This window comes from Bubalus bubalis, chromosome 3 (assembly GCF_019923935.1).
Source record: "Bubalus bubalis isolate 160015118507 breed Murrah chromosome 3, NDDB_SH_1, whole genome shotgun sequence".
NCBI classification, from domain to species: domain Eukaryota; kingdom Metazoa; phylum Chordata; class Mammalia; order Artiodactyla; family Bovidae; genus Bubalus; species Bubalus bubalis.
Window position 1 is genome coordinate 17,523,557 of NC_059159.1, and position 19,890 is coordinate 17,543,446.

Genomic DNA, 19,890 nt, shown 5'->3' on the forward strand with positions numbered 1-19,890 from the left:
TATACAGCCTTGACGCACTCCTTTTGCTACTTGGAACCAGTCTGTTGTTCCATGTCCAGTTCTAACTGTTGCTTCCTGACCGGCAGATAGGTTTCTCAGGAGACACATCAGGTGGTCTGGTATTCCTATCTCTTTCAGAATTTTCCACAGTTTATTGTGATCCACACAAAGGCTTTGGCATAGTCAATAAAGCAGAAATAGATGTTTTTCTGGAACTCTCTTCCTTTTTCCATGATCCAGTGGATGTTGGCCATTTAATCTCTGGTTCCTCTGCCTTTTCTAAAACCAGCTTGAACATATGGAAGTTCATGGTTCACATATTGCTGAAGCCTGGCTTGGAGAATTTTGAGCATTACTTTACTAGTGTGTGAGATGAGTGCAGTTGTGCAGTAGTTTGAGCATTCTTTGGCATTGCCTTTCTTTGGGATTGGAATGAAAACTGACCTCTTCCAGTCCTGTGGCCACTGCTGAGTTTTCCAAATGTGCTGGCATATTGAGTGCAGCACTTTCACAGCATCATCTTTCAGGATTTGAAATAGCTTAACTGGAATTTCATCACTTCCACTAGCTTTGTTCATAGTGATGCTTCCTAAGGCCCACTTGACTTCACATTCCAGGATGTCTGGCTCTAAGTGAGTGATCACACCATCGTGATTATCTTGGTCATGAAGATCTTTATAGTTTATTGCCAGAGTCAAAAGATTGGATTCTTTTCTCCGTTTTGTTTAAAAATGAATTTTTAAAAAATCAAACTGTTTGAACTTGAGTGATTCTGTTTTTAGCAACTTGTCTAAGAATTTGAAGGAAAAGATCATTTAGGATAGACAAACAGAATGAAAGACATTATTTACATGCATTACTTTAATTATTCAGTCCTTTCTCAGTTTCTTCATCTCTTGCTCTTAGACCCTTTGCTTTCTTCTCTCAGTTGCCACTGTCAAGGTATGAAATTCTCTTGAAAGGATTGTCATCCATTTTACATTGTTTAATACTTCTATGAGATAATTAAAAGAAGATAGTATATCTGTAGATATATTAGATTTTAAAACGTTAAGATAGCTATATTTTGAATCAGAATTAGACGATGTTAGAGTAGGAAACCATAGAAATTATCTAGTCTGACATTTCTCAAATTTACTTAACAAACATACTTACATAATGATATAACTGTTAATGTTTCAAGGAACATAAGTTTGAGAAAAGCTTATTTCAAAACTTGTGTCATTCTGATTTCATAGATGAGGACATTGGGGCCCCAGGAGGGTAAACAGTTTATTTAACCTAGAATCACAGGAGGGGCGAGGATGTAGGTAGCCTCGCCCCCGTAGGGCAGGTGCATGTGTAGCACCTGCTCCCAGGCTGGTGCTCTTTAGGCCTCTTGATTCAGCATTTTAAAGAAGTTGGCTTATTATTGGGATTTTATGTTCTTTATTTCACAACTTGAATGTGAAGCCACACTCCCCATTCGCTAGACTAAGCTTCCCTATTTTCTGGAGACTGGTTTCCTTCTATCAAAGCATCTAGACCACCTTTACTGGATGTAGTATATGACTGTATCTCCAGATGCTTTCACCATCTCTCATTAGAATTCTTACTGAAATGAATTCTTGAAGTGTTCAAAACTTTCTTACATTATTAAACATTTTTCCCCCACCCCACAAATGGTTCTTTCTTCCAGTTACCTTTATTTTCTAGGTCCTTAGGGTCATGTTTTCTCCCATTTTTCCTTTGCTTTGCATGGTTTTTGATTTTTTTTATCAATTAGCCAAAAAGTTCATTTGAGTTTTGCCATAAGATAGTACAGAAAAACCCTAAGGAATATTTGGCTAACCCAGTACTTTTTATTATTTTTATTTTTTCTACTTTTTAAATACAATTTTTAAAGGTTACTTTCCATTTACAGTTACTACAAAATATTGACTATATTCCTCATGTTGTAGAGTACACCCTTGAGCCTATTTTATACACAGCAGTTTGTATCTCCCACTTCCCCATTCCTATATTTCCCATCCCTCTCTCCCTATTGGTAACAACTAGTTTGTTCTCTATATTTATGAATCTGCTTCTTTTTTGTTATATTCACTAGTTGTATTTTTTAGATTCCATCTGTAAGTGATGTCATGCAGTATTGTCTTTCTCAGTCTGGTTTCACTTAGCATGATGCCCTCCAAGTCCATTCATGTTGCCTCAGATGGCAAGATTTTGTTCTTTTTTATGGCTGAGTAGCATTCCATTGTGAATGTGTATCTTTTCAAATTAGTGTTTTCATTTTTTTTTCAAATATATACCCAGGAGTGGAGTTGTTGTCAGGTCATATGGTAGCTCTACTTTTAGTTTTTTTTGAGAAACCAGCATATTGTTAACAGCGTTCAAGGGTTCCCTTTTCTTCACATCCTCGCCAACATTTTATTTGTGTTCTTTTTGATGATAGTTGTTCTGACAGATGTGAGGTGATATCTGTTTATGGTTCTGATACGCATTTCTCTGATGATTAGCATTGTTGAGCATCATTTCATGTGCCTGTGGGCCATCTGCATTTCCTCTTTGGAAAAATGTCTATTCAGTTCTTCTGCCCATTTTTCAACTTGGTTGTTTGTTTTTCTTGATGTTGAGTTGTATAAGCTGTTTGTATATGTTGGATGTGTGTGTTTAGTCGCTCAGTCGTGTCCGACTCTTTGCGACACCTTGGATTGTAGCCCATCGGGCTCCTCTGTCCATGGGATTCTCCAGGCAAAAATACTGGAGGGGATTGCCATGCCCTCCTCCAGGGGATCTTCCTGACCCAAGGTTCAAACCTGGGTCTCCTGTGTCTCCTGCATTGGTAGGCGGGTTCTTTACCACAAGCACCACCTGGGACTATATATGTTGGATAGTAATCCCTTATTAGCCATATCATTTGTACTTTGCATGCATTTTTTAATTGATTTTTTTTTTAGAGCAGTTTTAGGCTCCTAGGAAAATTGAGGGGAAGGTACAGAGATTTCCTGTATACCGCCTGTTCCCACACGTGCACACAGCCTTCCCCACTGTCACCATCCTCCACCTGAGTGGGACCATTGCCACAGTTACTGGACCTGCTTTGACACATCACTATCACACAGGTCCCGAGTCCTCATTACATTTTACTCTTGGTGTTGTATGTTCTCTGAGTCTGAACAAACGTATTGATGTAGTGATGTATATCCATCATTATGGCATCATACAGAGTATTTTCACTGCCCTAAAAATATTCTGCCACCCCCTTCCCTGGCAGCCACTGATCTTTCTACTGACTGCATAGATTTGTCTTTTTCAGAATGCCATATAGTAGCTTTTTCTGATTAGTAATATGCATTTATGCATTCTCCATGTCTTTTTGTCACTTGATACACCTCATTTCTTTTTAGTCCTGAATAATATTCCATGGTCTGCATGTTCCACAGTTTATTTATGCATCACCTACTGAAGGACATCGTGGTTGGTTCCAAGTTTTGCAGTTATGAATAAAGCTCCTGTAAACATCCACGTGCATGTTTTAGTTTAGACATAAGTTTTCAACACCTTTGGGTAAATACCAGGGAGTGTGATTGCTGGATCAAATGGAAAGAGTAGGTTTGTAAGAAGCCATCATACTGTTTTCCAAAGTGCCCGAACTGTTTTGCTTTCCCACCAGCAATGAATGAGAATTCCAGTGCTCCACATCCTTACCAGTGTTTGGCGTTGTCAGTCTCTGGGCTTTGGCCATTCTAATAGCTATGTAGTGATATCTCACTGTTCTAATTTGCATTTCTCTGATGACATATTATGTAGAGCATCTTTTCATATGCTTATTTGCCATCTGTTTATCTTATTTGGTAAAATGTCTGTTAAGGTCTGTGGCCCATTTTTTAATTGGGCTGTTTTCTTATTGTTGAGGTTTAAGAGTTCTTTGTGTATTTTGGATAATAATGCTTTATCAGATGTGTCGTTTGCAAATATTTTCTCCCATTCTGTAGCTTTCGTTCTCATCCTCTTGACATTGTCTTTAACAGAGCAGAAGTTTTTAATTTTCATGAAGTCCAGCTTATCAATTCTTTCTCTCATGGATCATGCCTTTGGTATTATATCTAAAAAGTAACTGCCATACCATAAGTCATGTAGGTTTTTTCCTGTGTTATCTTCTAGGAGTTTTACAGTTTTGTATTTTACATTTAGGTCTGTAATTGATTTTGCATTAATTTTTGTGAAGAGTGTAAAGTCTGTGCCTAGATCAGGTTTGTTGTTGTTTTGGTTTTTTTTTGCATGTTGATGTCCATGAGTTCTGGCACCATTTTTTGAAAAGACAGTTTTTGCTCTACTGTGTTGCCTTTGATTTTTGTCAGAGATCAGTTGGCTGTATTCATGTGTGCGTGCATTTTCTCAAATCTGTATTGACTACTCTTAATTTTGTTTCTGCTTTATTTATTTTTTTTGGGGGGGGAGGGGGAGTGGATCATTCCTCTTATCTTTTTCATACTTTCAGTAAATTACACATGAATTACAGCAGTAGCCTCTTTATCATCTTCCTAGCCTTCCGTCTCCTTTGTTCCCATCCTGGAATATTTATTTCAAATATTATTGCAAAACTAGCTGGTTCTACCAGAGAATATCAAAGGAATTATAGAATCTCAGCATTGCAAGGGATCTTAAAAGTAATTTAATATACATACTTGTCGTTTGTTTAAATTTTCTCTCTATTTCTGCTGAGGAACTTCTGCCAAGCTCCTTAAGCTTGAATTCCTTCAGTGACAGGAAACTCATTCTCTCTGAACACTGCCTTCCATTGATTGGGTCAACTATTGATTTTTAGGACAACCATTGATTGAGTCTTCCTTAACTTAAGGTGAAACATAGGTTCTCATAGCTTCTGCTGCCAGCTCTAGTTCGCCCCCTAAGACTATACAGAAAAGGGTTCCCTGCTTCCCCCTGAATGCCATTTAGGTGTGTGAAGAAAGCTGTTCTGTCTAGACATAAACTCTCTTCGCATTTATGTTTTCCCTAAGCTAAAACTCCCAGCTTGATTCGTTCTGCTAGAAAATCCCTTTATAACCTGATTTTTAGCCCTCTACCATTCTATTCTCATTTCTCTGAACTTTAATATCTGTTTATATTTGCATTAAGTTGTGAAACTCAGAAATCAGTGGAATACTTGGAGTACGGCAGGTATGGCCCCTGTTAGAAAGTAGACAAGAACTGTTCGTCCTTTGTTCAAAGCATCAGTCTTCTTTTAATGCAGGCTGAAATTGGGTTAACATTTTTGACATCCACATTCTATCTTGATTAATACCGAATTTACCTTTTTTTAGAGTTATTTATTTATTTATTTTTGGCTGGATGAGCTTTTCTCTTTTTTTTAAAATATAAGTTTACTTATTTTAATTGGAGGCTAAATACTTTACAATATTGTATTGGTTTTGCCATACATCGACATGAATCCGCCACAGGTGAATTTACTTTTAAGTAAATCCCTCCCACTGTGTCATCTCCCATAAGCCTATATCTCCCCTAGCTGTACTCAGGTATAGAAATCTTACATTTATTCTTTTTTATTTTTAATTTTTGGCCAAGCCACATTGCATTTGGGATCTTAGTTCCTTGACTAAGAACTGAACCCAGGCCTGTTGCCGTGGGAACAGAGTCTTAACCAGTGGACCTCTAGGGAAGTCCCTTACATTTATTCTTGATAACTTTTATCTTGTTAGAGTAGCTCTTTGTTCTTCTATATCTGCAACTTGTCAAGGAATTAAAAAAAAAAGTATTCTTATTAGCTTATGATTTAATTGAAGTAAATGTTATAGAACATTTACACTAAATAAAAACCTAAGAGCTCTTAGAAAGCAGCTTAATGTAGTGTCAGTTATAACTATGAATGATGTTTCTCAAAGTGTCTGTGGCCCACATTAAAATCACTTAGAGAATGCTTGTTTTATAACTTCCCCAGCTCCACTCCAGACTTAATGAATTCAAATTTCTAGGATTAGTGCTTGAAAATCTGAGTTTTTAGATGCAGAGGAGGTTGGTGCATATTAAAGTTTGACCGCTGCTACTGTTGTAAGTATTAAAGAATAGAGCCCAAAGATGTGGTCAGAGCTTAGTAGTGTTAACAGAATTAGATGTGATCAGTCAGGTGGCATGCATTAAGGAGGTGACTTCTGAGAAACAGAAGAACATGAACTGATACAGTAGAAGGTCCATGTATAAGTGAAGAAAGAATAAATTGTCTGCTAGAGAAAACAAGGTATTTGCTAGTCAGAAGCAGAGGCCATATAGAACAGCAAGTAGAGTGGGTTTAAAACAGAAGGACAGAGGGAAAAAAAAGAAGACAGGAGAAGCTGTAAAATTTTGAAACTAGTAAAGATACACTCTGCCAGATGGCAGCAAGGCAGGACCTGCTATATAGTAGAAGCATGATCTTTGTCATCAAGAATTTGTGAAATACCAGGCCACTCCCTCTGAGGGAGTATAAAAGGTGGAGGTGTCAGCAGAGATTAGTTTGGAGCGTTGCTACACACACCCCATCTTTAGTTGTGGGCTATCTAGTGAGAAGATCTGTATTGAATCTCAGGTGACTAATTTGGATATAGACCAGTCAGGCATCCTGCACTGCTCGGTGCTCAGGGCACAGGCCTGTTTCACTTAATCATAACGGAACTCAGAGCGCTCTCAGCATTTTAAAATTGTTGGGGGCAACAGTGGGTCTCTACTAGACGAAATGATACCCAGAGAATGGATGATCAAAGACCTGACTGCTTAAATGGGGTCCAAGTTGTGTTTCCATTCTTAACTATTTCCTTTGCTTAAAGATTTGGTAAGTGCCCAGCTAAGCAAATGTAGATGACTTGTTTTAGAGGCTGATTGACAATCTTTGAAACAAACAGAAAGTCCTCTTATATTATGAATTGATGGAAGTTATGCTCCAAGTCCTCCTTGTATGGATGGAAAATTGAAAACTGTTTCTTAATATAAATAATCATATTGTACTACTGAAAGGATAAGTTGAACAGAACTAAGAAAATACTCATATAATTGTAGAAGTTGGAACTGTGCAAACTTTAAAATAAAAGACTAAATATTAGCATTAATTTGTGATTGTGTTTTCTGCAAGTGCGTGCACGATTTAAAAATAAGCATTCAAATCTGGTTTGCACAACTGCAGAGAGCGGCTTGCAAGACTTGTGAATATGTCCTGACTCGCCGCTATTCTGTTGATAGCCTCCCTGTTTTGGCAAACATGGCAAATCTGTCTGCATTTGAACTGGAAGTTATGTGGGATTCCCCTTTAAACATCACCAGACCGACTTCACACTTCTCTCTCTCTCTCTCTCTTTATGGATCGTGTTTCCCCACGAAATAAACACTCTTTATCCTGATGCTAATTTGACAGCAGTCCTAATTTATTCTTATTCTGCTTACTCTTGTGTAAAATTAGTGTTTGCCCTAATTTTTTTTCCTCTTTTGGTTACCTAAAAGTTGACTGACAATTTTTCCTCAGTGCAGCTTGCTTCTGATACAATCTCAGGAAAACAAAGAAAATTCACTGCTTTTTAAAGTTGAAGAGATTAATAAATGCAGATTTTTTACTTTTATGGATACTATTTCAAAGATTATAAACAGCAAACATTACTCTTTATTAATTTTATTGTAGAAACAGGCTGTTCTTTTTCATTGAACTATCTTAAGAAAAGAGATTATAGTTAGTACATTAGATATCTTACACATATTTTCATGTATTATTTTCATCAGAGGGGGTACATAAGCTTTATTATAGTGGATCAGGTCTTACTCTGTTTAGGCTTTTAGATCAAAAGTCATCCATGCTAATCGTAGCGCACACCTTAAAGCCTCTTAAAGTTGTCCCCACCAAAGTTTGTATGATTATAATCACTGAGTAACAATATGTGGGGCTCAAACAGTGTTACACATTTGTACGTGGTTGGAGAATTGCTAATTTAACTAAGAGAGTGAAAGTTAGAATCAGAAGTGTATATCATACTAAGCTACCTCAAACTAAGAGACAAAGGATGGGCAGTGGTTATCTAGCATTGCAAATGTCCTTTTGAGTGAAATACCCAGAAATAGCCCCAGTTCATCTTAATAGAACCAGATCATCCCAGGTGAGTGCCACAGAGTGGCAGCTTTCTAATATCTGATAGTTAAGGACTGTGAGAATCGGTGCAATTGGGGTGATAAGGGGAACTTTGAAGAAGAAACATGCTTATTATAATAGAACAGGTTGGGGAAAGAGATGTTAGAAAGGTGTATACATGTGAAAGTGATAGTCAGTGGTAGCTTGGTTTTTATGGATGGAGCTACATATTGACCCTTAATGAGGTTGGAAGGCTTGAGAAGTTGGTATGAATTGAATCTTGCTTAAGGCATAAGAGGAGCAGGGAGGATTGACTCTGATAGTAATCCACCTGGAAAGAGAAGCTAAAGCTACGGAGAATCCTGCCCTGCTGAACACTAGCAAAATCTTTGTGAAAGTGCTGTTACAACTGATTTACTACAGTGTAAATTTGGATTTTGCGGTTCATCAGTGGAATGAGTCCTGTAATTTGCAGTGTCCCAGTGACGATGGTGTTTTAGATAAAGTGTTTAAGGGGCCAGATGGTCACAGTAGTCAGTCTCAGAAAGAATTTCACAAGCAAGATCTTTATTTATTTTCAGGCTTTACAGTCACCTAATGGCACTCCACTCCAGTACTCTTGCCTGGAAAATCCCATGGATGGAGGAGCCTGGTGGGCTGCAGTCCATGGGGTCGCTAAGAGTCGGACACGACTGAGCGACTTCACTTTGACTTTTCACTTTCATGCATTGGAGAAGGAAATGGCAACCCACTCCAGTGTTCTTGCCTGGAGAATCCCAGGGATGGGGGAGCCTGGAGGGCTGCTGTCTATGGGGTTGCACAGAGTCGGACACGACTGAAGCGACTTAGCAGCAACAGTGATTTAATTCTCACCTACCAGTTGGCAGTCTGGTTGGATCTCATAACTCCTGCACAGCAAGGTGATAAAAAAAAATAAGCTAATATTAATTAAAGCCTATTTATGAGCTCTTTCTTGGAGAAGGAAATGGCAACCCACTCCAGTGTTCTTGCTTGGAGAATCCCAGGGACGGAGGAACCTGGTGGCCTGTCGTCTGTGGGGTCTCACAGAGTCGGACACGACTGAAGCAACTTAGCAGCAGCAGCATGAGCTCTTTCTAAGTGCCTTAATCGTCATAATAATATTCTGATGTAGTTGCTATTATTATTTCCAGTTATAAGTGGAAGAACCAGGACTTGAACCCACACAAGCTGACTCCAGAGCACTCACTCTTGAGTCTAATACAAAAAACTCTTCTTCATTCTGAGATTATATGTCCAAACTACCTTTTGATAGTACAATATATTTTCTTATGGTGGTGACAGAAGTTGTCAGGTTTGATATTTTTGTTTGCTTAAGAAATCTTTACCTTGCAAAATAAAAGCTAAGCAACCCAATGACAGCACTAATCTCCAGTTGTTGTTTTTAAAAAAGTTGATTAGCTATAATAGCTTTAGAAATCTAAGTCTGAGAATCAATGGTCAGAAAAATGGGACTCTGAGTTAGTAATTTTTAGCATTCTGTAGAGATTTTTCACATGATTTATTTTCTAATGCGCTTAAACCAGTCATTCTTCACCTATCTGGTGCCTGACCACAAGCTGTACTTTCATCCATTTGACAAATATCCATTGTGAAATATAATTGAAATTCAGCTTTGCGGTTCATATTCTAGCAAATCATTAAAAATTCCTTATGACAAGAGCTCTAGAATGATATACAAATAATCCTTACACTAAATTATTTACAGAATATAGTCTTACAGTGACTTTCCAGTGTCATATTTGCTTAAATCCTTAGTAAACAATGGCATTACCATTTGCTGTATTTATGTCACTGGCATTTAACATTATTTGTACCTTTATTAATAGCTTTTACATAATGATGTAAAATAATAGACAATAATAGGCATTAATTTTACAATAATAGACGTTAATACTTTTCATTGTCCCTAACATATGGAGAACAAAATGGAAGAGAACAGGAATAGCCCTGCTAGAGAAGAATGAACAGGGGGGCCAGATAAAGAACTTGTCTGGCTTACTTGCTCCTCTAACTGTAATCTTGATTGTTTTATTTTTCTGTGTGTCACTGGTGACTTTAGTATCTTTGTTGGTGATTTGTCTAACAGTCTATCTTCACAGTTCTTTAGAGTCCTCATTTCCATTTAACTTTTCTTTGACTCCATCTCAGACACTTCCTTTGGTCATATCCTAGACTGCACCATGACTAATAACCACGACTTTGGGGAGCTCAGTTTTAAGCCTCTTGCTTTCTAGCCACCTCCCATTTCCTCCTTGCTTTCTTTTATCCTACGTCTCACCCCTACTCCAGCAAGTTCAGTCCTATGGGACCTTCCAGTTAATTTACTCTGTTACTTCCCAGCTGTTTTGTCATCTCTACCCAGCTTAGATTCCATGGTCTACCACCTTTACCCGCCTCTGTGTATGCTCAGTTGCATCCGACTCTTTGCAATCCTATGGACTGTAGCCCGCCAGGTTCCTCTGTCTGTGGGATTTTCCAGGCAACAATACTGGAGTGGGTTGCCATTTCCTTCCCCAGGGGATCTTCCTGATCCAGGGATTGAACCCACATCTCCTGTGTCTCCTGCATTTGCAGGTGGATTCTTTACCTGCTGAGCCATTGCAGAAGCCCTTTACCCTCCTATGGTACGCCCTTAACGGCCTTGCTCCTCATGTTCTGTGTGTCAAGTGTTTCTCAGCTACCTGCTTACTCTGTGCCAGTACCCAGACTTGAATATGGCTTCAGAAAAACACAAAACCATGATGTTTGACCTCACTTTAAATTTAAGAACCAAATATCAAGCAAGCATCAGTATATCTTGGAATCAGTGTTTCCTAGCATTCCTTCTATATCCCCTTAGTCTATACCTGATCTTAGCCAAGAGGCCTAGAAGGGATGTATTTCCTTAGTCTTGTCAATTTCCTTCCCGCCTGTCTGAGAGGACTAGTTCGTCTCCATTCTCCACAAACATCCAACATTACCTCTTGCCTCATTCCATCCTCACCAGCAGCTGATAATTTGGAATCTTTAATTTCACTGAGGAAAGAGAAATAATCAGAAGAGAACAACCTCATCTTAATGTAACACTTGTTGAATGAGTCAAAGAACATAGTCCCAAAACTTCATTTACTCCTATATTCAGATATAATTAGCAACTTAAATTCCAAAACCAAGTATGTAAAGCCAGTTTTGGCCATTCTGAATTATGGTTTTCACTACCACCTTCCTTTATGGTACTATAACCAGGAGTGTTATATTTGTGCCTCATCCAGATAAAAATTAGGTGTTTTTAGGAAGAGATTAACAGAAGCAGTTATTAAAATAAGCAGTTAATTAACAACTCAGGAAATGAGAAGAAATGCTTTGGCACTATTTTTTTTTAATTTAATTTAATTTTTTAACTTTACAATATTGTATTGGTTTTGCCATATATCGAAATGAATCCGCCACAGGTATACATGTGTTCCCCATCCTGAACCCTCCTCCCACCTCCCTCCCCATACCACCCCTCTGGGTTGTCCCAGTGCACCAGCCCCAAGCATCCAGTATCGTGCATCGAACCTGGACTGGCGACTCATTTCATATATGATATTATACATATTTCAATGCCATTCTCCCACATCATCCCACCCTCTCCCTCTCCTACAGAGTCCAAAAGACTGTTCTATACATCAGTGTCTCTTTTGCTTATACTATTAGTCCATAAATTATGGAGGAAGGAGAAAAGATGCAAATGATTTAGAAATGAAAATTAAAGCCTCAAACTTTGTGGAAATTAGAGGGAGAATGGTGAGAACAGGCCACGTGGTAGTTTTGGATTTTGGGGTAGTTTTGGGTTTTTTTGTGGTAATTTTATTTACCCTGCAATGCTAAAGTTTTAAGATTCAGTTTTGGAAAAAAATTGGTTAAAACCCCAAAAGTCAAGATTCTTATGCCAGCTTTAATAAAATTTGTATTTGCACAACTGAGTAAGAACCTACACCTTACCTCACACTCTAAGTTGCTTATATAATTACAACAAAGAGGAGAGTTCCTCAGCGACCTGACTTTCCTATGCTGAGTTCACTTATCCAGTGGCATCTGTCTGCTCAAGCCCACTTTCTCACACATTTCCCCAGTTCCTCACATTCTTTCCAAATTTTCACATGTTTACCAGTGCCATCTCCTCATCCTGCATTCTTTAGATGACCTCAGCCCCTACTTCAGGTGATAAACAAAACCCAGCAGGCAGAACCTCAGCTCACTTCCTCTTCTCTTTACTTCACTAGTCTCAGAAGAAGTTTCCTTACACCTCTCCTTAAATCCCCCCTCTAGGTTGCCAGAGTTCTGAAAAGTGTTACCTCTTGTCTGTTCCTGCCTACACTACTTGGCTTCCTTCTCCTACCTCAGCCCCAAATGATCTGACCTAGATCAGCATGAACCTCCTGATTTTTACATCACATGTTCTCTTTCCAGGCCTCATCCTCTGTCTCTGGAGCATTTGTCCCTCTTGTCACATTCCTCTGCTTAAAGCTTTTGGAGGCTTTTCATGTGCCCAGAGCAAACATTCAAAAATATTGAACCAGGAGTTCTGATATCTTTTCTAAGCTTTCAACAAGTCTTTTTTATTTTTTTTATTTTTTAACTTTACAGTATTGTATTGGTTTTGCCATATATCGAAATGAATCCGCCACAGGTATACATGTGTTCCCCATCCTGAACCCTCCTCCCTCCTCCTTCCCCATACCATCCCTCTGGGTCGTCCCAGTGCACCAGCCCCAAGCATCCAGTATCGTGCATCGAACCTGGACTGGTGACTCGTTTCATATATGATATTATACATATTTCAATGCCATTCTCCCACATCATCCCACTCTCTCCCTCTCCCACAGAGTCCAAAAGACTGTTCTATACATCAGTGTCTCTTTTGCTGTCTTGTATACAGGGTTATTGTTACCATCTTTCTAAATTCCATATATATGCGTTAGTATACTGTATTGGTGTTTTTCTTTCTGGCTTACTTCACTCTGTATAATAGGCTCCAGTTTCATCCACCTCATTAGAACTGATTCAAATGTATTCTTTTTAATGGCTGAGTAATACTCCATTGTGTATATATACCACAGCTTTCTTATCTATTCATCTGCTGATGGACATCTAGGTTGCTTCCATGTCCTGGCTATTATAAACGGTGCTGCGATGAACATTGGGCTACACGTGTCTCTTTCAATTCTGGTTTCCTCAGTGTGTATGCCCAGTAATGGGATTGCTGGATTCATAAGGCAGTTCTATTTCCAGTTTTTTAAGGAATCTCCACACTGTTCTCCATAGTGGCTGTACTAGTTTGCATTCCCACCAACAGTGTAAGAGGGTTCCCTTTTCTCCACACCCTCTCCAGCATTTATTGCTTGTAGACTTTTGGATCGCAGCCATTCTGACTGGTGTGAAATGGTACCTCATAGTGGTTTTGATTTGCATTTCTCTGATAATGAGTGATGTTGAGCATCTTTTCATGTGTTTGTTAGCCATCTGTATGTCTTCTTTGGAGAAGTGTCTATTTAGTTCTTTGGCCCATTTTTTGATTGGGTCATTTATTTTTCTGGAATTGAGCTGTAGGAGTTGCAAACAGTTGTTGCCTCTTCCCATTTCTGGTCTCTTGTCTGGATTACTTCTGTAGTACTCAGGGATTTTTAATTTGAATTCCATGCCTGGACCTCAGAGGATATAAGAATCTTCTCAAAACTGCATACAAATTTTTGTACATGGGCATTTTTCTAGGGAGGTCCACTAGACTATTCCATGGGAAAAAAAGTAAGGGATAGAATGAGAGAACATGACATTTTAAACAAGTTAGTTCCACTGATATCTCCTTCCTCTGTGCCTGCCCTTTGCTATGTAGTTCCCTAACTCAGGGAACTGATCTCTGAGTAGTGAGGGGGCATGTAAGACATAAAGGGAAAAAAAAGTAACAGCAATCAGTACAGCTTGGCAGTCAGACAGTCTAGCGGTCAGAGATCAGAGGCTCCCAGCATCAGTGCTAGGCCTTCATGTTCTGGAGAAGCTCAGGGGAAAGCTGGGGCATCAGTAGGGAGGCAGCCTTCTAAGGCCTCTCAACCCAATTGTTCATGTGCTTCCAAAGGACTTGGAGGGATAGGAAGGCTTAATTGGCAAAAAACCCAAAGCCAGACAGTGAGGCAGTGTCCCCAGAAAAAGGTTAAGAACATTCCTCCAGCTAGACTCCCACCCTCTGGTCTTTGTTCTCTAGTCCTTCCTCTGCTCTGCCACCCGAGTTAGCTTTTAAACACACATCTCATTATGTAGCCTCCCTGATTAGAAACCTCTGGGTTTTTACAAAACAGATTAAAAACTCCTGGCATGGTGTTGAGGCCTGTCTTAGTTGGGAACCTGTCAACCTTGTATTCAGGCACTCACCTCCAAGGCTCCCAGCCACGGAAGGGATGACTGGCTGTCTTGAGAGGACAGCTTCTAGGTCCATGCCGCCATGCCTGATCTAATGCTGGTCTCTGTCTTTAGGCTGCCATTTCCCTTCCTTTGCCCAACTAGGAACCTCAAGCCATCCTCCAAGGCCCAGACTCTGTGTTATCCCTTCCCCTGTGCCCATCCCTAATTTTCTGCCATCACCCTGGCAAGATCAGTCTCTCTTGGCTAGGTTCCAAAAACATTTCATGCACATCTCTGATAATGTCATATTATATTGTAGATAACTTATTTTTATTTCTGTCTTTCCTACTAAATCAGAAATGCCCTGCAGGTATGGACTGCCTTTTTCATGTTTCTATCCCAAACACCTCGTTTCGTGCCTAGTCCAAACAGGAGCTTAATACACTTTTGTTGAATGGAATTACTTATGAAGAGTTTTATGACTCATTTAAAATTAGAGACCAATGCTTATTTAATAAGTTGAAAAGGCTATGATAATAATAGTAATAACAAAGTCCCATTTCCACTGCTTATTCAGGTAACTGCTTCCTTTGTGGAAGTGGATTTTTTAAAATCTTCACATGTAAGTGTATATTTTTTGATGTGCTTTCTTGGCATCCTAAAAAAGATGGTAGAATGATGGTTTTAATGCAGATTAGAGCTTTTATGACATTCCTGTTGATGTTATATTGAACAGATTCTATAATTTCACAGATCTGTATTATAGATTATATATAAGTTCCATGGATGTGCGTTTTATCTCTTTCTTTCAAATTTCATGGTAATATCTTGTGGGTTAATCGTTTCATAACATCTGAGTTAATTTAATTCAAAACATATTAAATTGAGCATTTCCCACATACAAAAACAGTTACAGAGTTAAAAATCTAGTACTTAGATATTATGTAGTTTGGCCAAATTTGTAAAGTCCCAGTGTTTCCAAAGGCATTTTTTTTTAGGTATTTAAATTATCTTAGCCATTAAAGTAAATACTTTTGTGGAGAGCTTCAAATACAAAATAAATACTTTCAAATAAGAGCTTCAAATAATTTTTTAAAAAAATCATCTTCTTGCCCCCCATTTTCTCTGAGTTTTGTAGGAAAGATGTCAACAATTTACTTGTTCACCTATTTATTGAGTATATATTATGTGCTAGATATTAATGCTGAGTGTTTGCAATTCAGAATTGATGAGACAGCACCTGCCTTGAATAGTTCACAGTCTAGTAGAGAAGAAAGTATAAGGACAAATAATTGAGATTTAAACCTTGGAGAAGAGGAAGGAAACTCCTCCTCTGAGAACAGTTGCTGAAGTTGAGAATGGAGATGTCTGCAGATAAATCTGTAGATAAAGAAGCAGGGATGCAAAGAGAGTCTGGATATGTAATTAAGGTTACTAATAATCATGTCAAAAGATAGGGAGATTAACCTGAATTATCAGGGTGGACCTAACATAATCACAGAAGGTAGCTTAAAGCAGAAGAGGAAGGCAGAAGAGAGAGATGTGTCAGAAAAAGAAGCTCAAGAGATCTGAAGCGTAAGAGAAACTCAGTCACTTACTGGAGGGAGACCACGTGGAAAGTATCAAAAGAAAACAGGCAGCCTCTGGGAGAAAAGACGAACCCCCAGCTGACAGCCAGCAAAGAAACAGGAATTGCCGTCTTACAGTCACAAGAAAATGGATTCTATCAACAACCTGAGTATACTTGGAAACTGATTTTACCCAAAACCCCATTGACTCACACCTTGATTTCAGTCTTATGAAAAATGGATCTGAGCTACTCAAACTTATGACTTAAAGAACTGTTAGATAATACATTTGCAGTGTTAAAAAAAAGAAAAAAGAGGAAGCAGGGAGCTAAACAGAATTCATACTTGATAGATTTTTTTTTTTTTAATGTGCAAAGTAGAAATCTAAATCATTTCTAAGAATTAATGACATGGGTAGCACTTGAGAACAGTGACGATCTGGATAATTACTAAGGAGAATGGGAGATTAACAGAAACGAGTGAGGGGTGGCATGCAATACTGAGGAAGCAGTGAGAGTAGAGCTGAAATCAGATAGCATGAAGCTCTTAGGATATCAGTCAGCATAGTGGTGTAATTTTCTCTGGTCTTGCTCTGTGACCAATGTTTAGGTGCAATAAAGTCATATTGTGTTCAGGGCTCCTGAGGTAGGTATAACAGAAATGTAAGAATGCCAAGGAAGCAAGAGTCCTTGAAAGAAAGTATGGCTTAACTGGAAGGAAGTGTGGTTAGGAGGAAGTTGAGAAACTTGGAGAAGGTTAAGAGACTGGAGATGGGGCTAAGCTTTGGTACTTTGTAGGTGTTAAGTATGTCTTTGTTTTCTCCTTTCTGGGTCTTCTCCCCTTGTGCCTGTTTCATTCCCACCACCTCCATTTTTCTCTGCTATGGTTTTTTACAAATAGTTTTAAGTCAAACAGTAGTGGTTGGCTTGGAGTGGAAGATTATGAGCCAGTTTCCAGAGTTCCCAAAGAAAAGCAATGCCAAAGAATGCTCAAACTACCGCACAATTGCGCTCATCTCACACTCTAGTAAAGTAATGCTCAAAATTCTCCAAGCCAGGCTTCAACAGTACGTGAACTGTGAACTTCCAGATGTTCAAGCTGGTTTTAGAAAAGGCAGAGGAACCAGAGATCAGGTTACCAACATCTATTGGATTATCAAAAAAACAAGAGAGTTCCAGAAAAACATCAACTTCTGCTTTATTGACTATGCCAAAGCCTTTGCCTGTGTGGATCATCACAAACTGTGGAAAATTCTGAAAGAGATGGAAATACCAGACCACCTGACCTGCCTCCTGAAAAATCTGTATGCAGGTCAGGAAGCAACAGTTAGAATTGGACATGGAACAACAGACTGGTTCCAAATAGGGAAAGGAGTATGTCAAGGCTGTATATTGTCACCCTGCTTATTTAATTTATATGCAGAGTACATCATGAGAAACACTGGACGGGATGAAGCATAAGATGGAATTAAGATTGCCAGGAGAAATATCAATAACCTCAAATATGCAGATGACACCACCCTTATGGCAGAAAGTGAAGAAGAACTACAGAGCCTCTTGATGAAAGTGAATGAGGAGAGTAAAAATGTTGGCTTAAAGCTCAACATTCAGAAAACTAAGATCATGGCTTCTGGTCCTATCACTTCATGGCAAATAGATGGGAAAACAGTGGAAATAGTGATAGACTTTATTTTTGAGGGGCTCCAAAATCACTGCAGGTGGTGGCTTCAGCCATGAAATTAAAAGACGCTTGCTCCTTGGAAGAAAAGTTATGACCAACCTAGACAGCTTACTTAAAAGCCAGAGACATTACTTTGCCAACAAAGGTCAGTCTAGTCAAGGCTATGTTTTTTCCAGTAGTCATGTGTGGATGTGAGAGTTGGACTGTAAAGAAAGCTGAGCACCTGAGGAAAAAAAAAAAGCTGAAGAATTGATGCTTTTGAACTGTTGTGTTGGAGAAGACTCTTGAGAGTCTCTTGGACTGCAAGGAAATCCAACCAGTCCATCCTAAAGATCAGTTCTGGGTGTTCATTGGAAGGACTGATGCTGAAGCTGAAACTCCAATACTTTGGCCACCTGATGCGAAGAACTGACTCATTTGAAAAGTCCCTGATGCTGGGAAAGATTGAAGGTGGGAGGAGGGGACAACAGAGGATGAGATGGTTGGGTAGCATCACCAACTCAGTGGACATGAGTTTGAGTAAATTCTGGGAATTGGTGATGGACAGGAAGGCCTGGCGTGCTGCAGTCCATGGGGTCACAAAGAGTTAGACAGGACTGAGCGACTGAACTGAAGTGAACTTTCAGAGTTCACTTCAGATGTGTCCCAGTAGATTGGATCCTGAGGGTGCCTGGTGGTGCTGGCCTCTAGGAGAAGCTCAAGGCTTATCCCCTTATCTCCTTACCCCTTATGCCCCAAGGGTGGGACAAGGGCAAAGACATTTTATAGGCTACAGTTCTTGAAACATGAACTTACTCTTGATGAGAAGGTTAATAATCTAAGCCTTCATATGTTTCTACTAAGTTCCCCTTGTCTCTAAAATTCTAACCATAAGCATAGATCTCATCACTTTCAAGAATTTAAAAGGGAGTCCCTTTCTGAAACAAAGAAGCTATGGCCATACAGGCAACACCAAGTATCTTCCTCCTTAGAATCTAAAATTTCTAGTTAGAGTTGGTTGAATCTTGTGGTTTTCTTTATGTGAGTCATTAAATATATTGTCATAATTTTCTTAAAGATAGAGATTTTTAAGGTTTCATTCCAAATGAGAACATTTTCCATAAAAACTTAACTATATTCCATTTCCAGAAAATTTCCTGTTCACCTGTAGTTTTGAGTGTAACACTTGAAATCTAAGACTTTATTATTTCACAGAGTGCTTTTTTGGTGTAGTATAAAGAAACTCATAAGAAAAGAATCAAGCATCTTAAGTGTTGTTGTCATTTATGTGATGATTGAAACCCAAAGTTCTGGTGTAAAACGTGTTGTCATAATTTACAGTTTGAAGAAATTGTAAGTAAAATTTATTTAGAACCGAAAATGCAAGATAGATGAGAATTCCTAGAGTGAATAAACAGAAACCAAAGTTCCTCTTAATCTTCAGAAATGGAGTAAATGCTTGCATAGAGTGAGCTCAAGAAATTCTAGGGAGTCTTAAGTCATTCAGTCTTGCTATTTTTTTGTTGTTAATGATACCTTTAATGCATTTAGCAATGGTTGCCTTAAAAAGAATTGAATACTGTTCTTTGGAAGCTTCATTTTCTTCTTGGTGGCTCTGAAAAAGCAGGTTTCTCATTTGGCATAGTCCTGTGAAATAGGGCATTCAGCTTTATCCACAAAGTCTGTAACATCCATCTGGATCCTGTGGATTGCTCAGTCCCCACCCAACTCAGACATGTCTGCCCTTTCTTCCAGTACTTGTATTGACAGGCAGACCTGTAATTTCTATGACTAAGATATAGTTTCCATAGCTATTGTATCATAATAGATTTGTGTTGAGTTAAATTTGCCTGAAAACAGATCTCTCTTTTCCCCTGCTAGTTTTAAAGTAAAGGATAATGAAAAAGAAGTAATAGTTCCTAATTAGCTATTTAAGTCAAAGAGACATTTTCACAGTTAAAAGTATTTGTTCTAAACTAAATCATAATTCAGATATACTTTTCCAAAGACCTTTAATTGGCAGCTTTCCCCCTCAACTATTGGTACTGGAGTAGGAATTGTTCGTGGAATATTCTATTTTAAAAAGAGCTTTAGTTCATTCTTGTTATGTTTATAGCACCTGGATATTAATGTATGTTAATGCGATTGCTGTATTTTTCCTAACATGCATATGAAGAA

The 19,890-nt window shown here is 38.6% G+C and overlaps 1 protein-coding gene across 3 annotated transcripts in view; it reads left to right on the plus strand.

Annotated features, from left to right (window-relative positions):
- Positions 1-19,890, plus strand: part of NSF (N-ethylmaleimide sensitive factor, vesicle fusing ATPase) — a 148,389-nt gene that overhangs the window by 55,259 nt on the left and 73,240 nt on the right. The window lies entirely within an intron of this gene.